This window comes from Chamaea fasciata, unplaced genomic scaffold, assembly GCF_029207755.1.
Source record: "Chamaea fasciata isolate MVZ Bird 193981 ecotype frontalis unplaced genomic scaffold, bChaFas1.0.hap1 SCAF_2, whole genome shotgun sequence".
Lineage (NCBI taxonomy): Eukaryota > Metazoa > Chordata > Aves > Passeriformes > Sylviidae > Chamaea > Chamaea fasciata.
In genome coordinates, this window is record NW_027094087.1 from 4,845,577 (window position 1) to 4,851,576 (window position 6,000).

Genomic DNA, 6,000 nt, shown 5'->3' on the forward strand with positions numbered 1-6,000 from the left:
CTGTGGGTCAGGAAGCTGCACAGCTGGGACCTGGTATTAGACATATCCAGGCTGTCCCATGTAATAAAAAAAGCCATGTGTGCGCTTGTGGGGCAGCTCCTCTATACTCTGGAAGGTGTATAGGTGAGCTCAGGCTCATCTTTTCAAGGCTGAAGAGCTCTGCTCCCTGAAGGATGTCTGGCTGATGCATGGAAGAAAGCAGATTTCTATCCAGTCCTGATAAGCCAAGGGATATTCCACCCCTAACTGTGCAAAATGGGATGTGGTCCCAGGAAGCTGTAAGGTCAGGAATCAGGGCAACACTGTAAGCACTGTCCTCAGACCAAAGCAGCTTTATAGAAACCACAGCAGACACTTACAAACCTGCTTCCTGTGACCACAGAGAGATTTGGAGACACCACAGCCCCTCTAGATGATCTGTTCTTTCACTTTCTTTGCAATTAAGAAAGCTGCCTGACCTCATCCTGAAGAACTGGCAGGTGCTTCAGTCCCTTGAAAATGCGGTTTTTGCACACATCTGAAGACTACTGCTCATGTTTCCCTGTTCAGCCACCTCTGTCTGTGCTGGCTGGTTCCAGCTTGCTCAGCCTTTCCCTGCAGGATGTTTTCTGGACCCCGTGCAGCTTTTCCCTTTGCTGCCCTGACCCCAGCTGCCTCTCCCACAGCGTGAGGGCTCAGAGCTGCACGTGGGGCCCTCTGCAGAGGTTTCCCCCCTGCCTTGTGGGTTATGTCCCGTTTACACATCCCAGTGGGATGTTTGATTTTCTCTTTGCGTGTGACTGCGCGGCACTGTTTGTGCTTGGCTCGTGCTCATCAGGCTCCTCTCCTGCAGATTTGCTGTCTAGCAAGTTATGTCTCCACTGCGTGTTGAGGCTGTTGGCTTTTCCTCTCTAACTGGAGCCCCATTTTCATGGGGGTGTTGAACAGCTTTCTGCACCAGTTTGTGGAAGATCCTGCCGTCTGTCTTAGCCCTGTCTCCATTAAGCTTTAACTCATGGGCCGGTTTCTGTCTGTTTGACAGAGAAGCAGATGTCTCAGGATATTAAACTCCTACAGGTTTCATGGAAAGTGGTAGGTGGATGAAGGAGAGGAGGCAGGCGAGTTGTGCCACCCAAGGAAGGCTGCAGTGTGAGTTGGCCACCTGGTGCCTGGTTTATGTTTAGGGAATGTGGAAAGGAGCTGTAGCTGTGCTAGGGCATGGGAAAGGAAAGAAGGAACTGCTTTTGACTGTCAACTGTTAACAATAAATCTATGCACACATCTTACCTGCTAATTTAGTGCTCTTTATCCAGGTTTTCATTTGAATTGTTTCCTTAGTTTGCTGAAGAATACCTTGGGAGCCTACTCCACAAACCTTGGTAAAGTCAAGAATACGTGATGCTTGCTGCTTATCCCTTCCCACAAGGTTTTCAGTCTTATTGCAAGGGAGATAGGTAGGTCTGCTTTGGTTTTGTTCAAAACAAACAAACAAAAACGGTGGTGGGATGGGGGTTTTTTGCATTCTTTTTAGTATTTTTAAATACTTTCTCCCTGTATCTCCCTGGGGATTATAGTTAAAAGGATGGTGCTCAGTTTCCACTTCTTTTTAAACATAATTTTGCCCTCTTTGCCTCACTTGGTGTCTCACACCTCCTCAGATATTACCACAGCAAACTACTAATAGATAGCTTGACAGCCCATTCTTTATGTGGCTTAGGATGAACCTCATCCAGACCGTCTTTCTAGTCAAAAATCTGAATTATTTAGGTTGCCACTCATTACCAGAGTGCTGGGGACAGCCCCCACCCTGCTGCAGCAGCCAAATGTGTGAGTCAGACTCCAAAAGCTGTGTGAGCTCTCTGAGTTCTGGGTTTTCCCCCAGAATTGTGCTGTCCTTCTCTCTCAGCCACCTCAGCAGCCCATGGCACATCTGTGGAGGCATCTTTTCTGCCATCTGATCTGCACACAAAAAGCTGCTGACTGCTGCAACACGAGATTTTTGTGTCTGGTGGGCTGTGGGAGAAAAGGTGGGCAGAGAGAAGGAGGTTTCTCCATCAACAGGGCACTTTCTTCTTCTGTGCCATTTTTGCACAGCTAACCAGAGCCCCAAGAAGTAGCAACTTTCTATTCATGCAGGTGTAGTGGTTTTAATTTAAGTTCTAAGTGTGCCTTGGGCCTTGGTGAAAGGGTCTGCAAGGAGAATGTGGTTTTTTGCAATGGTGGGCTTTTTCCCCTACTTTTCCTTCTGGCTTTGTTGGGTCACTGCCAAACCTCTCAGTTAAATGTTTAAAATGTATTTTTTTTCCATGAGCGAACTTTGAGTGGTAACTTATCACAGCAAAAGCTCCAAAACAGTCCTATTTTTAAAGAGAACAATTCTGTCAGCTGAGGTAAATGCATGAGAAGGGAGAGAGATGTGTGTGCTTGGTGGGACAGGGGGAGGGTGTTGATTTTGCTGCTGAGGCTCTTGACCACCTTCACCCACCTTTTGTTCAAATTCAGCCTGTGATATAAATTAGAACAGCTGATAAAATATATATTTAGCTGTTAATAGCCATTCCCCACCCGAAGGGGAGAAAACAGTGCAGCAGCACAGCAGTGCCCCTGCTGCCCCCTGCCCCCCACACATGCCCCTGCCCAAGGAATGAATGTCCTGTGTGAGGGCAGCATGTGGCAGGCAGATCCAGGGTCCTTTCACAGGTTTTAAAGCAGCTTAAAAAGGTTACAGGGCAATGCAGAGCTTGGTCCACGAGGAATTAATCCGCTGGGAAGTGGTTGCATGGGGCTATAAAAACAGAAGTGCTGTGCTGTGTGTGGAAGGTTTTCCTAGGAAGGTATGGAAACTGTAAGGCAAGGGGAGAGCAGCACAGCACTGCCTCCCAGGCAGGCCAGCACACCTTTGAAGCTTTGATGGATGATGTGAAAGCAGGATGGATGGGAATATAACCCCTGCATTGTGTATCCTTCCTGGAATGCTCCTATGGCACCTGACCTCGGGCAGGAAAAAAGCCCGTGCTCAGTCATTTATCCAACATGCCGCGGAACAAAGGATCCCACCAGTGCCTCACCTGCCTTGAGGACCTTTTTTGGCAAGAGGGAGGGTGGGTGATGAGCTGGTTGCTGGGCAGGAGGGGTGGGAAGTGGTTTGCAAGCAAGGAGATAGTTTGTGGCTGATGGCTCAGGGTTTCCTGGCCTGCCCTGCTGCCCTGGAGCAGAGGGCACAAGAGCAGCTTGCTGTCCTGGGCTGCCAGGGCAAGGCTGCTGAGGAGGAAGGTTGCCAAACTTTTGATAAATTATTCCAAACAAATGACCTGTAGTTCTCCTGGGATGCCCCCTCTCAAGCAGCATCTCTTCATTACTTCCTATTAACTCTGAGTTGGTTTTGAAATCTGACGTTCAGTTTTCTTCCTGCGATAAAATATTTAAAAACTGGAAACAAAAGAAGCATTTTTTTATTATGTGCTTTGGTCTCACTTGATGCCATTTTGCATTCCAGCTGATTCCTGCAGCTCCTGCTTGTTTCACGTGTCCTTTGGCCTTGGTCTTCGGCACCTGAGACAAAGCAGAACCACTCATAAAACTCTGAACTTTCCTCAGCCATTAAGAAACTGCTGCATTGGATCAGCCTGCTGCTGGATTTTCTGGTCCTTCTCAAGTCACCTGCTCCTCCCTCTTTTCTTCCAGCAGACAATATGGCATTACATAATTATTGTTCTAGTTGCAGTGACACTTAATTGCAGTCGCACAGGGCAGGAAAGGAGCGCTGCTTTGCAGGGCAGAAGCAGTACAGCTGTGAGGCTCGAGGTGGGGAAGGATGGATGAGAGGTGGTAGTGTGGAATCTGGCTCAGTTTGTTGCCACAGCAGGCAGGAGGGAGCAGCTCAGTGTCCCTTTAGCCAGCTGCACTTCCCAGAAAAGATTCTGGTTGTGGTGGTGTGGCACTGACAAGGTTAATGTGTGGACCTGTGATGTACCTGCTCCTTGTAGGGGTGAGAGGAACATTCATTTCTAGGGCTGCCGACCAAGTGTGAAAATTGACCTGCTGGGGGGAGAGCACTGGTTTTATCATTATTTTAAGCATGAGGGAATTAATGGGTGAATGCTGGAAGCTGTATGGCATACCAGGAGGGGCTGTGACTCCTCCCAGCCCCCTCGTGGGATGCTAATAGGGAGGAGAGGTCCACTGTCCCATTTGAAAGAGAAGGGCCATGACCAATCGATGTTAAATGTGGCGGTAATGCCTCACGCGGTGGCCGCGGGATAAAAAGGCAGAGGCAGCCTGAACTGTAAAGACATTTCATTTCCCTGGTAATGAGGGAGACACACTGTGGCAATGAAACCGGGGAGAGAGAGACTGCGAGATGCTAATTTCTGTTCCTGCTGCCGCTGCTGCTTTGATCTGAAGCAAATGCCCGTTTTAAATTGCAAACGGATGCAAGTCAGATATCATCCAGCCAGTGGCTTACAGGCTTAATGAAGTGGGACGTACGCTGCTGCCTGGTAATGTAAGGAGAGGCAGGCAATTCAGAGAGGAATAACTGAAGGTCTAAAGAGACAGGGAGCAAGGACAGGGGGGATGTCACAGGCTAACTCTGTTTGGCACAGTGTCCCCTGCCTTCTGTCCTTGGGAAGCTGTGCCTGTGGTTAAGCCCCCTCCAGCCCCTCTGTGCTTGGAGAGAAAGCCTGAGCAGGCTGTCCTGGTGTCACATTGCCCGTGTTTTGAGGCACAGATCCTGTGCAGGGCAATGCAAGGTCATCCTGCTCTTCGGTCTCAGAGCGTGGACATCAGTTCGGGGCATTCTCCAGATGAGGCAAAGGTCTGGGAGGTTAGATGTTGTTCATTTTGTGCTATCATTTGGTCATTTAATTGAACTTGAGCAAGGCAACTGACAAAGATATTCTGGGACAGACCCAGAGGCTCCTGGGGATGGAGTCATTAATCCAGAACCAGTGACCTGGGAGCCTGGTAGCTGATACAGGACAATGAGAGCTTCTTGGGATTCTTTTGGGGAAAGATCTAAATTGTCTTGAAGAATGAATGTCTAAGGGGATATTTATTATACTCTTCACCAACACGAGGCTTTTGGGTTGTAGGATGAGGCTGGAGTTTGTTGTATGTCTCCTGTGGGTATTCAGAGGTTTGGATGTCTCTGCAAGCAGCTCTGCTTGACTGGGCAGACATGAGAAATCTGAGGGATCTGCAGGCACCTGCAGGGAGGATTGACCTCTGCACTAAGCAAGGAAGAAATGGTCTGGCTATTGAAAAAGGCAGGCCTGGCTCACAAATCTATTAGATTCTTTGAAGGAGTCAGCATGTGAATGGGAAAAATCTCGTGGCTGTAGTCTGCGTGGAGCCAAAAGAGGCTCCACAATGTCCATCCTTATTACAGAAACTAAGTAACGACAGGACAAAACTGGCAGCTCCACGCAGGGCTAAGCTATTTGTTAAAAATACCAGGCAGAAAAGAAAGTAAATGGTTCTGACAGAAAAGGGAGGTCACCAGTGATAAGACCTGTGCTGCTCAACGAATGCAGAAATGGTCTGGAAAAGAGGATGATTGCTAAACAAAGAAAGATAATATTAAGTTAATCAAGGCGTTAGCAACAACGGCTGACTGATGAAATGCACAGGGTATTAAGAGACTGGGTGGCTGAGTGACAAAACAGCAGATGACATTTGTGCAGGTGACTGTAAAGTTAGACATGGTGGCAAAAATTAACCAGTCTCAGCTTCAGGTATGAAACCATGGGGTCTGAGATGGCCACTCATTCAGAAGCAAAACTTTTATGTGAGATTAGCCAGGCGTATGCAACATCTGCACTCTGATCAGAGCAGCCAAGATAGCAAAAAAAGGAGTGAGTTGTCAGAAAATAAAGACAAAAACTTAATTTTGCTGCTGAGTACACCTGAGGAGCATTCACACCTTCCGTTTCGGGGTTGTTCCTGCTCCCCCAGAAAGGACAGCACACCTAGCCAGGGCAGAGGGAGGGCTGGAAAACAGTTGGGTTTTTTCCTAAATAT